Source organism: Penaeus monodon, chromosome 40 (genome assembly GCF_015228065.2).
Source record: "Penaeus monodon isolate SGIC_2016 chromosome 40, NSTDA_Pmon_1, whole genome shotgun sequence".
Taxonomy (NCBI): domain Eukaryota; kingdom Metazoa; phylum Arthropoda; class Malacostraca; order Decapoda; family Penaeidae; genus Penaeus; species Penaeus monodon.
This window is the reverse complement of record NC_051425.1, coordinates 1,426,492-1,448,991: the sequence shown is the minus strand read 5'-3', so window position 1 is coordinate 1,448,991 and position 22,500 is coordinate 1,426,492.

Sequence of the window (22,500 nt, the reverse complement as noted above, 5' to 3'; positions counted from 1 at the left end):
ACGCACACACACACACACACACAACTGCTATCACTGTTACTTTTACTACTACTGCCTATACAGAGAATTGCAAAATTGATAATAAGACGATGATTACGATAATGATATTCTGTCAGTGATAACAATATCTAAGCAGATAAGACCAATGATGATATAATCTTAACAATATTAATAACAACAGCGATAACAATCAAAGAATCAAACCTGGTTCCATGTTCTTATATGTGTAGTTTTAGTAATATCTTCATAAGGAGATTGTATATATGATAATAACTGTGATAATGTCATTCTGAGACGATAGTGACAATGATGATATATTTATGGCATTACTGATAACAAGATTAGATGATAAGGATGATTATAATACTGATGATTAAGAGCTATATATATATAAACTCATACATATGTATGTGTGTCTGCATATGTTTTGGTGTGTGTGGTGTGTCTGTGTGTGTGTCTGTGTATGTGTGTGTGCATGTATCTATACGTCTGCACAAGTTGTGTTGTGCGCGCGTGCGTGTGCGGTTCTTAAGTATAAACTCACACAATGCTAATACTTATCCTCATAAGCATAACTCAACCCTTCCTTCTCCATGTCTTCCTCACACACACACACACACAGACACACAGACAAAAAACTAACACACCAAACACACAACACACACACACACACACACACACACACACACACACACACACACACACACACACACACACACACACACACACACACACACACACACACCTACGTACCCACCACCCTCATCGCTTTCAACTTGCGCAGTACCCTACATGCAATCTCCCCCTTTCCTTTGCAAGAGGAGCCTAGCGCTTTCTTGCAAGGCTCAAATCTTATGCAACATGGACGCTACGTAAGTCGAACGCGATACTCGGTTTACCTTTATTACGAGGCAGGGAATGAAATATACTTTTTATATAAACGAATTTGCCAGCAGCAAGATCACGTGGTTGGCTGATGTAAAGGCCGTATTTTAGAGGAAGTTCTCAGCTGTGGAAGTTTGAAGTTGCGTTGCCTCCTTATCGTGGATTTTATTATCATTATCAGCATTGTTCTTATTTTTTCATTATCATCATTGCTATTTTTTTTTCTTTTTTTTTTTTTTTTCCCTTTTTATCGTATTTCATTTTATTTTATTATTATTTTTAAATTATTTTTATTTTAAAAATTAATTAAAAAATTAAAAATTAAAAATTAATATTATTTTTTTTTTTTTATTGTTTTTTTTTTATTTTTTATTATTATTTATTATTATAATAATTATTTTTAATTAAAAAAAAAAATTTAATAAAAATTTTAATTTATAAAATTTTAATAAAAATTTTAATAATTTTAAAATTTATTAATATTTTTTTATTATTATTTTATTTATTAAAAAAATTATTATTATTGTTTTATTTTTAATTAAATTTTTCAATTTATCCTCCTCCTCTTTTTCGTTTTTTAAAATTATTATTCATTTATAATTTTATTTTATTTATTATTTTTATTTATTTTATTATTTTTATTATTATTATTTTATTAATTTTTATCATCATCATTTTTTATTACTAATTATAATTTTCATTATTAATTTATATTTTTTATTTTTTTATTATTTTTCTTTTTATATTATTTAATATTTTTATATTTTTTATTTTAAATTATTATATTATATTATTTTTCCCCTTTTTATTATTTTATAAAAATTATTATAATCTTTCACATTATTATACCTATTTAATTTATCATTAAATTTATATTATTAGTTAAATTTCATTATTATCTTACTATTATTTTATATATAAAAATTTAAATTATTTTTATATCATGTCATTATCATACTTTTATCTTCTTTACAAACCAACATCATCATCATTATTTTTCCAATCATCATTTTACTTATCCCCAAAAACCATTTTTCATAAATACCTTCTATTATCATTTCGGTTTAATAAACCATCACCCTTTCACCCATATACTTTCATCTTTTCTTCATCATCATTTCATCTTTCCCATCATTATCATCATTATCATCCTCACCCACCCCATCTCATCATCATCATCTTCATCACCCATCCCCCCAATCAAAAAGGATTATAATAAATTTTGAAATTTATCCACTTTTTAAAAATCAGTTTATTTTTCCCCGGGTTTCCACTTCCCCAAAATTTTATTGCATTAAAAAAAACCCTAATGAAAATATCTTTTCCCAATTTCGAACGTCAAATCGGGGGGCAGAGGGGTTTATCGATAAAAAAGGCGTTTTTGTTTAATTGAAGGGGGAATCTCGTGGGGGTTTGGGTTCCCAAATTTTTTCGGGGTTGCAAATGAATTGAAATTGTTCAAGTTGCTGGAAAAACTCTTTTAACCTTTCTTTTCCTTTTTTTCTCTTTCTTTCCCGTTCTTTTCCTGTCTGTCTTTTTTTCCTTCTCTCTCTTTTCCCCCCCTTCTCTCTTTTTTCCCTTTTTTTCCTCCCCTTCCCCTCTCTCTCCCCCCCTCTCTCTCTCTCTCTTTTTTCTCCCCTCCCCTCTCCTCTCTCTCTCTTCTCTCTCTTCCCCTCTCTCTTCTCTCTCTCTCTCTCCCCCCTCTCTCTCTTCTCTCCTTCTCTCTCTCTCTCTCTCTCTCTCCCCTCTCTCTTTTCTCCCCCCCCTCTCTCTCCCCCCTCTCTCTTTTTGTTCTCTCCCTCCCCCCCCTTCCCTCCCCTCCCCCCTCCCTCTTTTCCCCCCTCCCCCCCCCTCCCTCCCCTCCCCCCCCTCTCTTTCCCCCCCCCCTTCCTCCCCCCCCCCCAAAAAAAATTTTAAACGATTGATGAGACTGGGGCCCGTAGGGGACCGCCCCCACCCCCCCCCCACCCCCCCCCCCCCTTCCCCTCCGAAAAAGGCGAGGCACTCAGCGCCGCTCAGCAAGCATTCTCAAGCGCTGCCAGGTGTTTTACAAGCAATTACCTGCAAACCCCTTTTTCTCCCATCAAAAAATTTGAAAATAGCGTAAGAAATAGATGAATTGCGCCCTTTAAAAGTTTTAAAGCGTTAATCATTTTTCTTAAAAAAAAAAAAAAGATAAATAAATAAATAGATAAATAAATAAATAAAAAATTGGGTATATTTTTCGGTGTTTTGTTTACAAATTTTGACGGACAGGAAAGATGGCAGCGTGTTTGGATTTCTTCCTTTGTCCGTGTGTTTGTCGGTCTCTCTGTGTCTGTCTTCCCCCATCGACTGCTCTCTCTCTTATTATCTATCTCCCTTTCTTTTCTCCTCCTTTCTTTTCCTCCTTTCTTTTTTTTTCTCTTTCTCCTTCTTTCTTTTCTTTCTCTCTCTCTTTTTCTCTTTCCTTTCTCTCTCCCCTTCCTTCTCTTTCTCTTTTTTTCCTCTCTCTCTCTCTCTTTTTCTCTCTCTCTTTTTTTTCTCTGTTCTCTTTCTTTTCTCTTCCTTCTCTCCCTCGTTTTCCTCTCTCTCTCTCCTCCCCTCTCTCTCTCTCTCTTCTCTCTCTCCTCTCTCTCTCTCTCTTTTTATCCTTTTGCGTCTGCTATCTCTCTTTCTTCTATCTCTTTCATTACATTATTTATAATACAGCATAATACATAAATACAACTACATATATTTTAATATAATATATAATATATATTTATATTAATATAATAAAAACATATACACAACACATCCCACACACACACACCCCAACCCCAAAAACCCAACAAAAAAAACCACACACACACACACACACACACACAACACACACACACACACACACACACACACCAACACAAAAAAACACACACACACACACACCACACAACACAATTATTTTTTTTATATATATTTTAAATATATATATATAATAAAATTTTTATATATATAAATATATATATTATAATAATTTTTTATATATATATAATATTATATATAATATATAATATTATATATAATATATATATATAAAAATATATTTTATTATATATATATTTTTATTCTATGTACCTCAAGTTCGGGGCCCACCCCTTTGTTTTTTTTCCAACAGCCGGCTTCCGCCCGGGGCCGCCCGGCCGGGGCGGGGGGCGGCGGGCGGTTTTTACGGTGGGCCACGACGGGGGGGGGGGGGGGGGGGGGGGCGGGGGGGTGGGGCGGCGGGGGGAGGGATTTAAAAAGGGGGGGTTTTTAAAGAGGGAAGGAGGGAAAGGGAGGAAGGGGAAAGGAAGGGGGGGGAAGGGAAGGAGGTGGGGAGGGAAGGGGGGGAGAGGACGGAGAGAAGGAGGAAGGGGAGGAGGGAAGAGGGTGGGAGAGGAGGGAGAGAAGGAGGGAGGGAAGGAGAAGGGTAAGGAGAGAAGGAGTGTGGGGGAGGAAAAAAGAGGGAGGGAGACGAGGGAGAGAAAAAAGGAAGGAGAAGGGAAAAAGGGGAGAAAAGGGAGGGGGAAAGAAAAAGGGGAAGGAGGGAGGATTGGGGGAAAGGGGAGGAAAAGGAAAAAAGAGGGGGAAAGGGAAAGGAGGATGGAAAAGAGGGGAAGAAAAAGAAGGGAAGGAGGGAGGGGGAAAGAAAAAAAAAAAGGAGCAAGGGAGAAGAAGAGAGAAGGGAAAAAGAAAGGAGAGAGAGAGAAAAAGAGAGAGAAAAAGAGAGAGAGAGAGGAGAGAGAGAGAGAAAAAGAGAGGGAGAGAGAGAGAGAGAGGAGAGGGAGAGAGAGAAGAGGAGGAAAAGGAAAGAGAGAAGAGGAGGAGGGGGGGGAAAAAAAAAAGGGGAAGAGAGGCCAAGGGGGGGGGGGAAAGGGGCCCAGGCAAAAGGGGAGAAGAGGAAAAAAAAGGGGGGGGGGGGGGGGGGGGGGCCCCCCTGGGGGGGGAAAAAAAAACTCCCCCCCTTACAGAGAAAAAAAAACCCAAAAACAAACAAAAAAAGAGACCGAGAGGAGAAGGGGGGGGGGAAGCCCCGACCCCCAAGCCGGCCGGGCGGGTCCTGACGATGGCTCAGAGGCTGACGGGGGCCTGATTGCGGGGCCGAGCGTCAGCGGCTGTCAGCTCGCGGGGAGGGAATCGTCAGCAGGCGGGGGAAACAGAGAGCCTCGCGCCGGGAGAACAGACGAGCGATCGCTATCTTATTTGCGAATTAGCTTATTGAAGTTTGCAATATCGCGGCAATCTAACTTTTGGGCCGAGTGAGTGAGGAGTGAGTGGAGTGGGTGGGAGGGCCCCGTGAGTGAGTGATGAGCGAGCGAGGGGGAGCGAGGGGGGGGGAGGGTGAGTGAGTGATGGGTGGGAGAGCGTGAGTGAGTGGTGAGCGAGCGAGCGAGCGAGGGAGGGTGAGTGAGTGAGCGAGTGAGTGGTGGGTGGGGGGGAGACAGTGGTGAGTGATTTACGGCGGGGGAGGATGAGGAGTGGGGGTGAGTGGCGAGTGAGTGAGTGGGTGGGAAGACAGTAGTAGTGGGGACGGCGAGCGAGTGAGTGAGGTGGTGAGTGAGGGGAGTGAGTGAGTGAGTGGGTGCGGGGAGGAGGGAGGGTGGAGAGGAGGGGTGGGGGGGAAAGTGGTGGTGGGGGAGGAGGGGGGGGGGGGGGGGGGGGGGAAGGAAGGAGGAGGGGGGGGTGGGGGGGGAGTGGGAAAAGGGGGGGAAGCGGCGAGGGTGGGGGGTGGGGGGATGAGGAGGGGGTGGGGGTTTTGGGGGGGGGGGGTGAAGGGGGGAGTGGGGGAGTGAGTGGTGGGGAGTGGGATATGGGCAGGGGAGGGGTGGGTGTGAGTGGTGGGTGGGGGGGGGGGGAGAGTGAGTGAGGGGGAACGGGAAAGGGGGAAATGAGTGAGTGAGTAGCAGTGAGGGGGGGAGAGTTGAGGAGTTGGGGGGGGGGGGGGCGAGAGTGATGGCGAGGGGCGAGTGAGTGAGGGTGAGTGAGGGGCGAGTGAGTGGTGAAAGTGGGGAGGATGAAGAGGGGGGGGGAGGGAGGGAGTGGGGGGGGGGGGGTGGGGGGGGGGGGGGGGAGCGGGGGGGAAAAATGAGGAGTGGTGAGGGGGGAGAGTGAGGAGGGGGAGTGAGGGGGTGAGTGAGTGGGTGGGTGAGTGGGGGGGGGGGGGGAGTAGTGAATGAGTGGGGGGAGAGTGAGTGAGTGAGTGAGGGGAGCGAGGGGGGGGAGAGGGGAGTGAGTGGGTGGGGGGGCGGAGTGAAGGGGGAGGAGTGAGTGAGGGGGTGGGGGGGGGGTGAGCGGGTGGGGAGAGTGAGTGAGTGGGAGCGAGTGAGGAGTGAGTGATGGGGGGTGAGTGGGGGGGGAAAAAGGGGGGGGGGGGGGAGGGGGAAGGGGATGAGTGATGGTGGGGGTGGGTGGGGAGAGTGAGTGGGTGATTTAGCGAGGAGTGGTGGGGGGGTGTGGGAGGGGGGGAGGATGGAGAGGGGTGGGGAGGGCGGCGCGAGGGGGGGGGGGGGGGAGGAGTGAGTGAGGAGTGAGTGAGTGGGTGGGGGAGTGAGGGGGGGGGAGGTTTGAGTGGGAGGATTTTGGGGGGGGGAGAGGGTGAGGGGTGGGGAGGTGAGTGAGGTGGTGGGGGAGGAGGAGTGGGTGGGGGGTGGGGGGGGGGGGGAGGAGGAGTTTTTGGGGGAGGGGTGGAAGGGGAGGAGTGGTGAAAAGGGGTGGTGGGTGGGGAATGAGTGAGTGAGGGTTTGGGGGCGAGTGAGTGGGGGGAATGGGTGAGTGAGTGGGGGGGGGGGGGAGGAAGTGAGGGGGCGGGGGGAGTGAGTGGGTGGGAGGGGGGAGGGGGGGGGGGGGTATGCGTGAGTGGTGAGGGGGGGGGAGTGAGTGAGTGAGTGAAAGTGAGGAGTGAGGTGAGTGAGTGGGGGGGGCGGGGAGGGGAGCGAGTGAGTGGGTGGGAGAGTGAGCGGGTGGGGGAGTGAGTGAGTGAGTGAGGGGAAAGGAGGAGAGGGGTTTTAGTGGGGGGGAGAGTGAGGGGAGTGAAAACGAGTGAGTGAGGTGGGTGGGGAATGAGGAGTGGTGGCGAGTGGGGGTGAGTGATGGTTTGGGGTGGTGGGAGGGTGATGAGGAAAAGGGAAAAGGATGGTTGGGGGGTGGGGAGTGAGTGAGTGGTGGAAGGGGTGGGGTGAGTGAGGGTGGGGGGGGGGAGTGAGTGAGGAAGTGAGGGGTGATGAGTGAAGTGGTGGGGGAGTGGGTGGGGGGGGGGGGGAAGGGGGGGGCGTGAGTGGGGGTGGGGGGGAGTGATGGGGGTGGTGAGTAGTGAGCAGAAAGGGAGTGAGTGGGAGAAAAGTGAGTGGTGGGTGGAAGGTGGTGGGGTGGTGGTGGTGAGTGGGGGGAGTGATGGGTGGGGGGGGGGAAGAGTGAGTGAGTGGCGAGTGAGTGAGTGAGGGTGGTGAGTGAGTGGTGAGGAGGAAGGGAGTGAGGGGGAGTTGAGTGGTTGAAAGGGTTTAGGGAGTGAGTGTGGAAAAAAAGTGGGGGAGTGAGTATTTGAGGGATTATTAGTTATGAACGTATAGGGGAGTAAAGGTGGGTTGAGGTGAAGGTGGGGTTGGGGGGGGAGGGGGGAAGGAGGGGGAAGGGGAAGAGTGAATGAGGAGGGGTGGAAGATGAGAAGGGGGGAGTGGGGAGGGTGATGAGCCAAAAAATAGTTTTTTTAAAAGGAGAAAATATTAATTCATATATATATATACCCCCCCCCCATAGTATATTTTATTAATTTTTTTAAATTTTTGTTGTTATCATCACTAATATAATTATCATAATTATTGTTATTTGTTCATGTTATTATCTTTATCATCATCATTTATCTTAATATTGTAATTGTTATTATTGCGATTATTATTATCATCATTATTATTGATATTATTATCATTGTTATATTTGTTATTATCGTTATTATTATCATTGTCACTGTTATTAGGATCATTATCATTATCATTATTATCAAGATCAATAAAGAATTAAATATTATCTTTGTTATCATTATCATTATTATTATTATCATCAGAAGTGAAATTATTGAGATTAAGAGGAAAGGAAGAAGAGGAGAAGGGAGGAGGAGGAGGAGGAAAGAAGAAGAAGAAGAAGAAGAAGAAGAAGAAGAAGAGGAGGAGGAAAGGAGGAAAAGGAGAAGGAGGAGGAAGAAAGGAATTAGAAGGAGAAAAAAATGTAAGAAGCAAGAAGTGAAAAAGAAGAGAAATAGGAAGAAGACATAGAAAGAAAGGAAGAACAAGAAGAAAGCAAATAAAGAAGCAGAAGAGGAGAAGACGATGATAAAAGGAGTGGGAGAAGAGGAAAAAGAAGAGTGTAAGCTTAAAAGAAGAGGAAGGAGTAAGAAGAAGGGGAGAAATAAGGAAGAGGAGGAGAGAGAGCGAGAAGAATAAAAATATGAATACAATAAGAGGTAACAAGATGATGAATATGGAAGAAGAGAAAGAGTAGGAAGGAGAGGAGAAATAAAGAAGAAGAGGAGAGGCATGAAGAAGAATAAAAACGTGGTAGAAGATAAGAGGTAGAAAGAAGAAGATAAAAGGTAAAAAGAAGAAGATAAATATAGGAGAGAAAGAATAGGAAGCAGAGGAGGAAGCAGAGACGGAAAACAAGTTTGCACAACCTTTGAGTACGAAACAAGGGACATACAAAAAAAAGAAGAAAAAAAAGAAAGACGGAAATAAACATGGAAGAGGAGGAGAGATAGGGGAAGAAGAAGATAAATAAAGATGAACAGACGGGGGCAGGACGAAGAAGATAGATAGGGAGAAGGAGCAGGAAATTGAGACTGAAAGACACGATCCGCACAACCTTTACGAAGCAAGGGAGATAGGAAGAGGAAGAGAGAAAGAAAGAAAGAAAAAAAAAAAGGGAGGGAGAGAAAGAGAGAGAGAGAGATAAACAAACCAGAGAGAGTTCTATTGCATTCCTTTGCTAGACGGATGGAGATATACAGCCTTTTGCAAAATCTTTTCCTCAAGTCAAAGATTCTCTGGGAAGAAAATGGTTTCCCCCTTGGAGTGAGGATGACCAAAGGGGGGGGGGTTGTCGAGGGTGTGGAGAGGAAGAGGAAGATGGAAAATTGATTAATGTTCTTTTCTCTCTCTCTCTTTCTTTTTCTAACTCTCTCTCTCTCTCTCTCTTTCTAACTCTCTCTCTCCGTCTTTCTCTCGCTCCTTCTTTCTGTCTCTCTCTCTCTCTCTCCCTCTATCTATCTTTTTTTCTCTCTCTCTCTCTCTCTTTCTCCCTCTCTCTTTTTCTCTTTCTCTCTCTGTCTCTCTGTCTCTCTTTCTCCCACAATTTCCTTTCCTTTTCTTGAATTTTCTTTGGCGAAATATTTTTTTCTAGTTTTCATGTCAATATAGTAATTTAGGATTTTTTTTTTCATTATTTCATGATCTGATATCTACTCGTGAAATCTCCAGCTCTTATTAAACCGTGCTTCGTGAAATGAGGAAATTATTTCAAACCTCTTTTCCCTGCAACATTCTTCTCGAAAATCAATGCATGAATTTTCACAACCCATTTGCATACTCTAATCAAAGGTTTCTTTAAGAAATAAATCACCCGGACCTCGACGTCTATTACATAACAATGCTCTCTCACTTGCAACAGCCATCATCCTTACTCAACATAGAGAAAGTATTTTTAATCGATGAAATATCACGTGTTGAAAAGACCTTCATTTGAATATCAACTGAGGTCGTGTATAAAAGGGGGGGTGGGGGGGGGAAGGGCCATGAACATTGATCTTTTTCATTTCACTTTTTTTTTTTATTCATTTCTTTGATTACTAAGCAAGCTAATAGGAAATTGAAAAGGGGTGATATTTAGCTTTTTTCTCTGGTTTGTTAGTGTTATTACAGATCGCAGAGATTAGTCTGTTTGTTAGGATAGATTGAGAAAAGGTAAAAAGAAAGAAAGAAAGAAAGAAAAAATAAAGAAAGAAAGAAGTAAAGAAGGAAGAAAGAAGTAAAGAAAGAAAAAAGAAAGAAAGAAAGAAAGAAAAGAAAAGAATATATATATATATATTGTAACGTAAGATAATATATTTTTTGTTTTGTTTTCATCCCTAAACGTATTTAAAAAAAGGAAAGAAAGAAAAAAATATATGATGGAAACCTATATAAGAAAAGCGAAAACAAAACAAAACAAAACAAAAAGAAGAAAAAATACCCATAGAAGACAAAGGAAAGAAAAAATCCGGATAAAACGAAGAAAATTTTAATGAAATTGATAAAAGAGGAAGAAATAAAACGGATAAAAAATGAAATGAAGGAAACAATAAATAAACAAAAATAGATAAAAAGATTATAATAAATATGAAGAAACTCGAGGAAAACGAATTGATTAAGTGAATGAAAGAAAAGAAAAGAAAAAAGAAAATAAACGAAGAAGAAGAAGAAGAGGAAAAAGAAGAAGAGGAAGAAGAGGAAGAAGAAGCGGAATAAGGAAATGTAAATAAAGCACCAGAAAAGGAAAATGAAGATTACCTCTATAAGGGAAGCAAAGGGAGAAAGAAAGAAAGAAAGATAGAAAGAATACAATAATAAAGACAAAATAGAGATAATGAAGGTCACTAATATACGGATTAATCAAATTAATTAAAACTAAGCAAGAAAAGTGAATAATAACAAGGATAATAATAATAATAATTATTATTATTATTAAATAAAATAATCTAAATACTAATACTACTAATGATGATGATAATAATAATAATAATATAATAAAATATAATAATAATAATAAAATAATAATAATAATAATAATAAATAAAAATAATATAATAATATAATATAAAAAATAAATATAATAATAATAATACAACAACAACAACTACTACTACTACTACTACTAGTAATGATAATGATAATGATGATGATGATGATAATAATAATAATAATAAAGATATAAAATATAATAATAATTAATAATAATAAATAATAATAAAGAATAATAATATATTATATGTTATATAATAAGTATAACATAGTAACATATATAACAATAGTGATGATAATAATAATAATAAAAAAATAATAATAATAAACAAAACAATGACCTAATACTACAAATATAATATAATAATGATATGTGATAATAATGATAACAATAATAACAATAATAATAATAACAATAATAATAATAATAATAAAACCAAACGAAGGGGTACCAGCACACCCGATACAAGAAAACACGCAATAAACCCTTAAAAAAAAAAGAAAAGAAAAAGAAAAAAAAAGAAAACGGGATACATGTCAGGTGTAGGGGTAGGGGATTGGGGTAAGGGGGTCGAGGGGGCGTCTGCAACCGAGCTGTCAAGCAGTCTGTGATCAACGGCCTCTGCTCGACAATCAAAGTGTCTCGCGATCAGGCAATGTTGATTCAATAAGATTTCAATTAAAGGTGATTTTGCCTTGGGTGGTCTGACGTCATTGCTAGCGCCACTGAGGGATTGTGAGGGGGAGGGGAGGGGGAGGGGGAGGGGGAAGGGGAGGATTTTGGCCTGTAATAAAGCTGATTACAATATCTCGGAGCAGTTTGTGGAATGCTGAGTAAAGGTGAGTGATCGAATGCCTGTAATTGTTGCCAAGTCGATATAGTTTCTTTTTTTTGTTGTTTGTATTTTCTTGTCTATTTGGTCTGTTTTTTTTTTTCTTTTTTTTTGTTTGTTTTTGTTTCTCTCTCTCTCTCTCTCTCTCTCTCTCTCTCTCTCTCTCTCTCTCTCTCTCTCTCTCTCTCTCTCTCTCTCGCTCTCTCTCCATCTATCTATCTATCTATCTCTCCCTCTCACTCTCTCTCTCTATCTCTCTATCTATCTATCCATCTATCTCTCCGTCTATCTATCTATCTCTATCTCCTTCTTTCCTAATCCTTTTACTGTGCTCTCTCTCATCCTACTCTTTTTCTCTCTCTCTCTTTCTCTACCAGTTCATCAGTCTATCTATCTGTCTATCTGTCTCTCTCTCTCCCTCCCTCCCTCTCCCCCTCCCTCCCTCCCTCTTCCCCTCCCTCCCTCTTTCCCTCCCTCTCCCCCTCCCTCCCTCCCTCTTCCCCTCCCTCCCTCTCTCCCTCCCTCCTTCCTGTGTGGTGCAGCGGTAGCGACCTCGTCTCGCAATCTTGCTGACCTGCGATCAAATCCCTCGCCGCCAGTGGATGGCAACCCCGGCCATTCCTTGCACACAGGGGGGTCATTTCGAAGCAAAATAAAAACAGACAGTATGTCACACCAAGAATATCCACTGTGACACATGGAATCAAACTAAACCTTTAAACCTTAAACCTTAATCTCTCACCCTCCTCTCCCTTTCTTTCTCCCCCTCCTCTCCCTCCTTCCCTCTCTCCCTTTCTTTCTCCCCCTCCTCTCCCTCCCTCCCTCTCCCCCTCCCTCCCTCTCTCCCTTTCTTTTTCCCCCTCCTCTCCCTCCCTCTCCCCCTCCCTCCCTCCTTCCCTCTCTCCCTTTCTTTCTCCCCTTCTCTCCCTCTCTCTCCTTCACCTGTCACTTTCCCTCCCCTCTGCCGTGACTGAGACTTTCCACAGTCCCAGATCGCAATAATGCCATCCATTGTGAAAGGTGACGGTGCAACAGACACTCGGCCTTTCAGCATTATGGCTCAGCATCCTCTTATCTCGTGTGATAACTGCTCTATAGCATAGCATCTGTTGAGGCCAAGGTTGATTTTGTGAAGGGGAGGTGGGTGGGGGCCGAAAGAGGGAAGGAGGGTGGAGGGAGGAAGGGGAAGGGGAGCAGGAGGGAGAGAGGGAGAAAGGAGAAAGGGGGGAGGAGGTGGATAGAGAAATGGAGGAGAACGGGGAAGAAGAAAGGGGAGAAAGAGAAAGGGAGGAGGAAGGAGAAGAAGAAAGGGAAGGGAGAGAGGAAAGGGCATGAGAAGGAAAAGGGGTAGACAGAAAGAGAGGAGATGAATAAGTGGAAACGTAGAAGGAGAGAGTGAGAATCCTGAGGCAGAAGAAGAATGGAGAAAGATAGGGAAGAAGGCCAAGGAGAAGAAGAAGACGGAGAAAGAGGAAAAGATAGAGGAGGAGGAGGAGGGGAAGAGAGGGACGAGGAAATTGACACGAATGGCTATACACTCACTTCACTGAAGAAGAGAGTGAATTAGCAAGAGTGTTTGATGTGCTGAGAACAAATCACATCCAACGCACTCTGGCGAGGTGGGGGCAACGCCAGAGATATTGCAATGTCAACAATGAGAGAGTGAAGTTGCTAATTCCATAAAAGTAGTAGCGAAAATGTTGTGATGCTGAAACCTTGATGCTTCATCTCTCCTGCTGATGACTTTTCGCGAGATGGATTTGCATCCTATCGAAAGTATATTTCACTATTTCGATTGGCTATTGACTTCCTAATATAACACGGTTTGAGGATGAAATCTTCATGCACTGATTTTTTTATGCATATAGACCTCTATTTCAGAATTTATCTCTTGCCTCATCCATTTTTAATGATTTCGTGAGTATTTATTTTTATATACAGTATCTAACCCATTCAATGCTAAAAAAAATGCTATAACTATATTATGACCTATGCTAAAGCAAAAAAATATACTATAAACTATCAAACTATATTATGACCAATGCTAAAACTAAAAAAATATACTATAAACAATCAAACTATATTACGACCTTTGCTAAAACTAAAAAATATACTATAAACTACGAAACTATATTATGGACAATAAACCAGACTACAAGTAAAATAACTAGTTAATCTAAATATCATAAATTGAAGAGTTACTATAGTCCTCAATACGAGAAGGACGCTCAAGACTATAAGATCACTGTTACATTATAATGATATGAATACAAAACCTTAAATACGAAACGAAGATGAATAAGAAACCAAAGGGAGACGAATGAACAAATGGGAATAGAGAAGGAGGAAGAAGAAAGAAAGGGAATAAAGTAACAAAGGAAAAAGAAAAAAATGGAATAAAGAAATCGATATATATATATATATATTATATGATATATAATATATATATATATATATAATATATATATATAAATATATAGATATATATATATATATATATATTATATCATATAATATATATATATTATATATATATATATATATATATATATATATATATATATATATATATATATATATATATATATATATATATATAGGAAATGGAGAATTCAAAGTGGTAATTTATATCTCAGTTTGCTTGGTTTTGTGACGTACAGATGAATGGTGTCAAGGGTTTGCAATGAGTATTTTGCAAAATTAAATGATTTATTGTAAGAAAAGTAAGGCAGAATAGAAATGTACAGACATAGGCATGTACAGATAGAAATATAGGGTGGTATGCAGGTAGGCAGGTAGTTAAACGAGAGAGACAGAGGGAGAGAGAGAGAGAGAGAGGAGAGAGAGCGAGAGAGAGGAGAGAGAGAGATGAGAGAGGAGAGAGAGAGGAGGAGAGGAGAGAGAGAGAGAGAGAGAGAGAAGAGAGAGAGAGGAGAGAGAGGAGAGAGAGAGAGAGAGAGCGAGAGAGAGCGAGAGAGGAGAGAGAGAGAGACGTGAGAGAGAGGAGAGAGAGAGAGGAGAGAGAGGAGAGAGAGCAGAGAGAGAGAAAGAGACAGAGAAGGAGAGGGAAAGAGAGAGAGAAAGAGAATGAGAGAGAGAGGGAAAGAGAAAAAGAAAGAGAATGAGAGAGAGAAACAGACACACGAAAACAAAGACAGACAAAAACAAAGACACAGAAAAAGCAAAAAACAAAGAGAGAGAGAAAAAACAACAACAGAAATCAAAATAAAAATATAAACAGACATACAGCCACAAAGGACTCATCAGATACAATGACACGTAGTTAGGAGGAATGGACAGAGCGAAAGGGTGAATTTAAAGCCAGATATTTTTGATAGTGACAACACGGATCGAGATCAACCGCGCTATCGGATGTAGGAACCACGTAATAGAGAGAATACGGCTCGGATAAGAGTTCGATCTGTGATCAGCTACTCCTGATTCCTCTCTTGCTTTATCATTTCATTTCGGTTATGTTATTATTTGCGTTTATATGATCATGTCTGTTTATGTTATTATTATCTTGCTTTATCATTTCTGTCTGTTTATATTCATTTTTTTCTCTCTTTGTGTTTGTGGTGGTTTCCGTCTGTCTTAGTCTGTCTGTCTATATCCCTAAATGTCAGTCTGTCTGTCTGTCTTTCATTATCTCAGTCTCCTCTCTCTCTCTCTCTCTCTCTCTCCTCTCTCTCTCTCTCTCTCTCTCTCTTCTCTCTCTATCTATAAAGATATATATAATATATATATTATTTATATATATATAATATATCTATCTATCTATCTATCTATTTAACTATCTTGGCCACAGGGGAGGGAGGAGGGGAAGGGGGGATCCGGGGGAGGGGGAAGTATGGAGGGAGAGAAGGACGGCAGGTGGGAGGGAGAAGGGAGAGAGGGAGAGAGGGAGAGAGGGAGAAGGGAGAGAGGGAGAGAGGGAGAGAGGGAGAAGGGATGAGAGGGAGAGAGGGGAGAGGAGGGAGAAGGGGTAGAGAGGGAGAGAGGGAGCGGGAGAGGGGAGGAGGACAATAGGGAATAGAGAGGGATCGGAGAGGGAGGGGGAGGGAGAGTAGGGAGAAGGGAGAGAGGATAGGGAGGAGTGAGGAGAAGGGAGAAGGGAGATGAGGGAGGAGAGTGAGAGAGGGGAGAAGGGGAGAGAGGGAGGAGGGGAAGGGGAGAGAGGGAGAGAGGGAGAGAAGGAGCAAGGGGGTAGCGTAGTCGAGTAGAACGGAGGGCATGAGAAGAGGGAGAGATGGGGAGAAGAGTGGAGAGAGGGAACATTTGACGAGGAAGTAGAAGCGATAAGACGGGAGAAGGGAGAGACGGGAGGAGAGGGAGTAAGGGATGAGCGGGGACGAGGAGAGAGGGAGAAAGGGAGAGAGTGATATGATATAGATAGGGAAGAAGGGAGAGAGGGAGAGTAGTGAGAGAGTGAGAAAGGGATGAAAGTGAGAGAGGAGAAGAGAGAGGGAGAGTCTTCGAGAGGGGGTGAAGGGCGGGATGGGAGAAGGAGTAGGCGGGATAAGGGAAAGAGAGGGTCAAGAGGAGATGGAAGATAGGGAGATCGTATAGGAGTTAGGAGAGGGATTAAATAAGAGGATAAGAGGTAGAGATGGATGGCAGAGTGGAGAAGGGATAGAGGGAGTAGACGGGAGGCAGAAGGGAGAGAGTAGTAAGGGAGAGCAGGGAGGATAAGGACGAGTATGGGATTAATAATGGAATGTGAGGGAGAGAGGGAGATGTAGGGAGAGGGAGAGAGGAGTATAGAGGTATTGTGCGGTCAACAAAAGGGGAGAGAGGGGAGAGAGGAGAGGAGGGAGAAGTGATAGAGGGAGAGAGGGAGATGAGGAGAAGTAGAGGCGGGAGAGGAGGAGAGCGGAGAAGGGAGAGAGGGAGATCGGGAGAAGGGAGAGAGGGAGAGAGGGATAAGGAGCTAGAGGGGTAGAGGGGTAGAGAGGGATGAAGGGAGAGAGTGAGACAGAGGGAGAGAGTGCAGAATTCCGAGCGGTAGAGAGGGAGAGAAGGGAGAATGGATAGAGGGAGAGGGAGGGAGAAGTGGAGACTGAGAGGATAGGGAGAAGGGAGATAGGAAGAGGGGATAAGGGGTAGCGAGGGAGAAGGGGAGGGAGGGGAGAGTGAGAGAGGGAGGGCGTGAGGGAGGGTGGAGGAGGCATGGAGGGAAAGGGTGAGGGAGGAGAAGGGAGAAAAATAACTAAAGAGAGAAAAGAAGAAGGAGAAGAGAAAGCGAGGAAGAGAAGAAGGAGGAAGAAGGACGCAGAGAATAAGAACACGAGGAAAGAGAAAGAAAGGAAGGAGAGAAAGGAGAAAGAGTATAGGAAAGAGGAAGAATAGAAGAAGGGGATGACAGAAAATGAAAGATAAAATGAGAACAAAGAGATAATGAAGAAGCAGAAGGAGGGAAACCAATCACGAGAAAGAGGAAATAGAAAGAAAATGTGAATAATAATTAAGTAATAAGTGAGAAGAACAACGGAAAGAAAGGAAATAAGTAAAGGGAAATAAGGGGAGAAGAGGGAAGAGAATAAAGAGAATAAGAGAAAAGGGAAAAGGAAGAAAGAGGTAGAGAAATTGAGGAGAATAAATGAGGGAAAAAGTTAAAGGAAGGAAGAGAGAGACAAGGAAAAGAAAAGAGAGAAGAGAAAGGATGATTAAAGAAGGCGAGAGAGAGAGATGGAGAGAAGAGAGAGAGAGAAGAGAGAAAGAGTAGAGAAGAGAGAGAGAAGAGCAGAGATAGATAGAGAGAGAGAGAGGAGGAGAGAGAGAGAGAGAAGAGAGACATGAGGAGAGAGAGAGAAAGAGAGATATGAAGAGAGAGAGAAAGAGAGAGAGAGAGAGAGAGAGAGAGAGAGAGAGAGAGAGAGAGAGAGAGAGAGAGAGACAGAGACAGTAGAGAAAGAAGAGATAGAGGAGAGATATTTAGTAGTTAGAGATAGATAGATAGTATAGAGAGAAGAGAGAGAGAGAAAGAAAGAGAGAGAAAGAAAGAAGAGAGCGAGAGAGAGAGAGAGATAGGAGAGCAGATTGAGAGAGAACGAAAGAGAAAGAAAGAAAGAGAGAGAGAGGAGAAATTGAGAGAGATAGAGAGAGAGAGAGAGAGAGAGAGAAGGAGAGAGAGGAGAGAGATAGAGAAAGAAAAAAGAAGAAAGAAAGAGAGAAAGAGAGGAGAGAGAGAGAGAGAGAGAGGAAAACACAAACCAAATAAGATATAAGAAATCCAAAATAGATAAAAGGATAAAAAAAAAAAGAAAAAAAAAAAAAGTACAGTAGACAGATGAATGAAAATCTCAAACATTTAGACTATATATTTTTTTTTCATGTCGAGATGTCAGAGAGAAATATCGTTTATTCACGAAGCCAAAAACTGGATACATTATAGCAGGAAATCGTCCAACACTTTGATAAATCTCTGTCAATCTCCTTTGTCACTTTTCCTCCTCCTCCTCCTCCTCCTTCCAATGTTTCTTCTTTCTCCTCCTTCTTCTCCTTTTTTATTCTTTTCTTTTATCTTTCTTCTCGTCTGCTTTCTCAATCCGTCTTCTCCTTTTTTTATTTATTCTTTTCTTCTCCTTCTCCTCCTTCTCCCTTCTTCTCCTTTTTTATGGTTATTCGTTCCTCTCCTTCTTCATCCTTTCTCTCTCCTCCTCATTCTTCTCCTTTTTTAATTCATTCCCTTTCCCCTCCTGCCTTCTTCTCCTTTTTTATTCATTCTCCTCCTTCTTTTCCTTCTTCTCATTTTTTATTCTTTCTCCTCCTTCTCATTTTTCTTCTTTCTCCTTCTTCTCCTCCTCCTCCTTCTTCTCCTTTTTTATTCTCTCTCCTCCTCCTCCTCCTCCTTCTCACCTCGCTTCTTTTTCTTTTTTTTTCTCATTTCTTTGTCTTTCTTCCCTCTTCTTTCCCTCCCTCTTTCCTCTCTACTTCTCATTCCTCGCTTCTCTTCCTTCTCCCTTCCTTCTTCTCATCTTTCTTGTGTTTGGTTCTCATTCCTTTAATTCCTCTTCCTTTTTTTTCTTCGTTTTTTATTCTCATTCTCTTCTCCATTATCACTGAAAACCTCTTCTTTATTCAACAATTCTTTCATTCTATTTTCCTTATCCCCCTTTCCTCTTTGTCTTTCTCCTTCTCCTCCTATTCCTATCATCATCATCCTCATCTTCTTCCTACTCCTCTTTCTCTTCATCCTATCCTTCTCCCCTTCCTTTTCCTTATTATCCTCCTCCTCGCCTCTCTTTCTCTTCTCTCTTTCTTCTTCTCTTTCTCTTTCTCCTCCTCTTCCTTTTCTCTGTCTCTCTCCTTCCTCCTCCTCCTCTTGTTTCTCTGTCTCTCCCCCTCCTCCTTCCCCTCCTCCATCCTCCTCCACAACCACCCTTCCATTGTTTTTGTTCTCTTCCCTTTGCCCGCGTATTTCTTTCTCTTCTTCTTCTTCCTCCTCCCACTTTCTCTCTTTCTCCTTCTTTTCTTCCTCCTCTACTTCCCCTTCCTACTTTTTTTTTCTTCTCCTCTCGCCTCACCCCCCCCCCCCCCCCCCCCCTTCCTCCTTCAGACCCGCCCTCAACCTCATCTTTCCTCTTTTCCTCCTCCTCCTTCCTCTTCTTTCGTCTCCTGCTTCTTCTTCGCCCTCACTACTTTTTCTCGCTCATCCCTCTTTCCTCCTTTCACCACCCCTCCTTAGCCTCCTGTCTCCTCCTTCGCTTCCTACTCCTCCCCCATATTCGTACTTTAACTTCCTTTCCTTCCCCCCCTGCCCCCCCCCCCAATATTCGTCCTTCCTCCTCCGCCCCCCCCTCCCCGCCTCCTCTCTCCCTTCCCCCTCCCCCCCTCGCCGTCCTCCCCCCTCCTATCCCCCCACATGACAGCCTAGCCTTTCCCTTCTAACAACTCACTTCCCTTACACCCCCCCCCCCCCCCTTAACCCCCCCCCCCTTCTCCAGTTATTTACCCATGGAAACTCACTTCCTACCCCCCCCCCCTTCTCCCTCCCTTACGAACACACCCCCCCATGTTTCTCTTATCTTCTTACCTTATCTCTTGATTATCTCTTACGCTAACCCCCACCTCTTTACCCCCGCACCCTTTAACCTTACCTATCTGTACCCCCTCCCCCTCTTACCCCCCCCCCCCACAGCCCCCTCCGCATCTCCCTATCTACTTCCTTTAACCCTTATCTCTTATCTATCTATCTGTCTATCTGTCTGTTTGCTCTGACGCGAGGATTGTTAATTAACGTTAATTCTAATATTGATAAATGATTAAAATATTTGCGTTGGGATTATCACACGATTTAACAATATTATTCTTATCATTTAACAATATTATTCTCATATCACTCTTATTAATGATATAATTAATGTAATTACGAATTTCATAAAATGGACGATGATGAGGAGTACAGGGTAACCGTTTAATTGATAAAAAATCATGTCAAATAAATATTAATGTCAATGAGCCACTTATGCATGATATGAATAAATGATAAGACAAGGGCTTATTAATGATGTATACAATGATGGTAACAATGACGATGATTTACTAAAATACATTGATACGCTGCTAATGGTAATAATTCACGTTAATAATGATTGGTGATAGGATAATTATGGTTTAATAATGATGGCTGAGTAATATAATAAGTTTTAACGACGTAAATCATGGATGCTGTTACAATTTTGTTAATGATGATGCTGATAAAATATAACTTATGTTAATAATGATGATACAGATCTCTACAATAATTGATAAAAGAAAAGGACGTGACGGTAATATATTCATTGATACAAACACCAACAAATAATAATGACGATAGCAAATGCTGTGATAACCAGATAAGCAAAAAGCATTTCTAGTATCTCTCTCTCTCTCCTATCCTCTCTTTCCTTATCACCAAATTCGTCATTGAGTTAATTCGTCAATCGAGTTTCCTGGCCATTATAGAGTGGACTTATTATATTTCCTCTATCTCCCTTTCTTTATTGGATTTCCTCCATTCCCTCCCTTCACTCCTCGGGTAAATTCGTTTTCGTGGACACTTCCTTCGGGGAAATTTCTGTCGCTGTCTTTAGTCGATTCGATTTTGTTGGTTTTGTCTCGTTTTATCTCTTGTCTTGTCTCGTTTTATCTCGTCTTGTCTCGTTTTATCTCGTCTTGGTCTCCGTTTTTATAAAAAGTATATCTCGTCTTATCATCTCGGTGTTTAAATTTCGCTCGTCCCTTTGTCCTCGTTTTATATTATCATCGTCTTTCTCGTTTTAAAATCAGACTTTTTATCTCGTCTTTGTCTCGTTTTAAAAATCTCTCGTCCTTGTCCTCGTATTAATCTCGTCTTGTCCTCGTTTTAGAAAAATCCGCTCGTCTTGTCACTCGTTTAAAATCTCGTATCCGTCCTTCGTTTGATCATATTATATCTCGTCTTGTCTCGTTTTATCTCGTCTTGTCTCGTTTTTCTCTCGTCTTGTCTCGTTTTATCTCGTCTTGTCTCGTTTTGTCTTATATCTCTCGTTGTCCTCGTTTTATCAATCCTCGTATTGTCTCGTTTTATCTCGGTCTTTTGTCTGTTTTTTATCTCCTCGTCTTGTTCTCGTTTTATATCTCGTCTTGTCTCGTTTTTATAAAAGTCCTTAATAATCACTTCGTCTTGTCTCGTTTTAAAAATTCTCGTCTTGTCCTCGTTTTAATATCATCAAATCCGTCGTCTTGTCTCGTGTTTAATCTCGTTCTTGTCTCGTTTTATCTCGATCGTGGTCTCGTTTTATCCCTCGTATTGTTTGTATCGTTTTTAATCCAATTTCTTCGTCCTTGTCTCGACGTTTAAAATCTCGTCTTGTCCTCGTCCTCGTTTTAAAATGCTCGTCTTGTCTCGTTTAATCCCTCGTCTTGTCCGTTTAATTACCAGTTTTTACCTCGGTCTTTGTCTCGTTTTTATCTCGTCTTTCGTCGTTTTATCCATCTCGTCCTTGTCTTCCGTTTATCTCGTCTGTGTCCCCGCGTTGTCTTTGGTCTCGTTTTAAAAATCTCGTCCTTGGTCTGTTTTAGATATCCGTCTTGTTCATCCAGTTTTTATCTCGTCTTTGTCCTCGTTTTATCTCGTCTTGTCTCGTTTTATCTCGTCTTGTCTCGTTTTATCTCGTCTTGTCTCGTTTTATCTCGTCTTGTCTCGTTTTATATAAAAATCATCCTCGTCTTTGTCTCGTTTTATCTCGTCTGTCTTCGTTAGTTAATTAATCTCGTCTTGTCTCGTTTTATCTCGTCTTGTCTCGTTTTATCTCGTATTGTCTCGTTTTATCTCGTCTTGTCTCGTTTTATCTCGTCTTGTCTCGTTTTTATCTCGTCTTGTCTCGTTTTATCTCGTCTTGTCTCGTTTTATCTCGTCTTGTCTCGTTTTATCTCGTCTTGTCTCGTTTTATCTCTAATGTTTTGTGTTCTCGTTTTGTGTCTCGTCCTTGTCCTCGTTTTTAAATATCTCGTCTTGTCACCTCGTTTTCCCTCGTCTTGTCCGTCGTTTTTGGTCTCGTCTTGTATCTATCTCGTATTGTCTCGTTTTGTCTGTCCCCTCGTTTTGGGTCCTCGTTTTATATCTTCGTATTGTCGGTCCTCGTTTTTATTAAATATATCTCGTATTGTCTCGTTTTTAATTATCGTCGTCTTGTCTCGTTTTAATCTCGTCGTTGTCTCGTTTTATTTTAAAAATCTCGTCTTGTCTCGTTTTATCTCGTCTTGTCTCGTTTTATCTCGTCTTGTCTCGTATATCTCCGTCTTGTCTCGTTTTATCTCGTATTGTCTCGTTTTGTCTCGTTTTTGTCTCGTCTATTATCTATTTCCCATTTGAGTTATTTCCGGAAGATAAGAAACGGTGATTTTTTCTTTTTTTGCCTTGTTTCGTTTCGCAGTCACACGCCACACGACCAAGAGCAACACACACACACACCCCAAAGACACACACACACACACACACACACACACAAACACAAAACACACCACCCACAACCAACCACATCACACACACACAC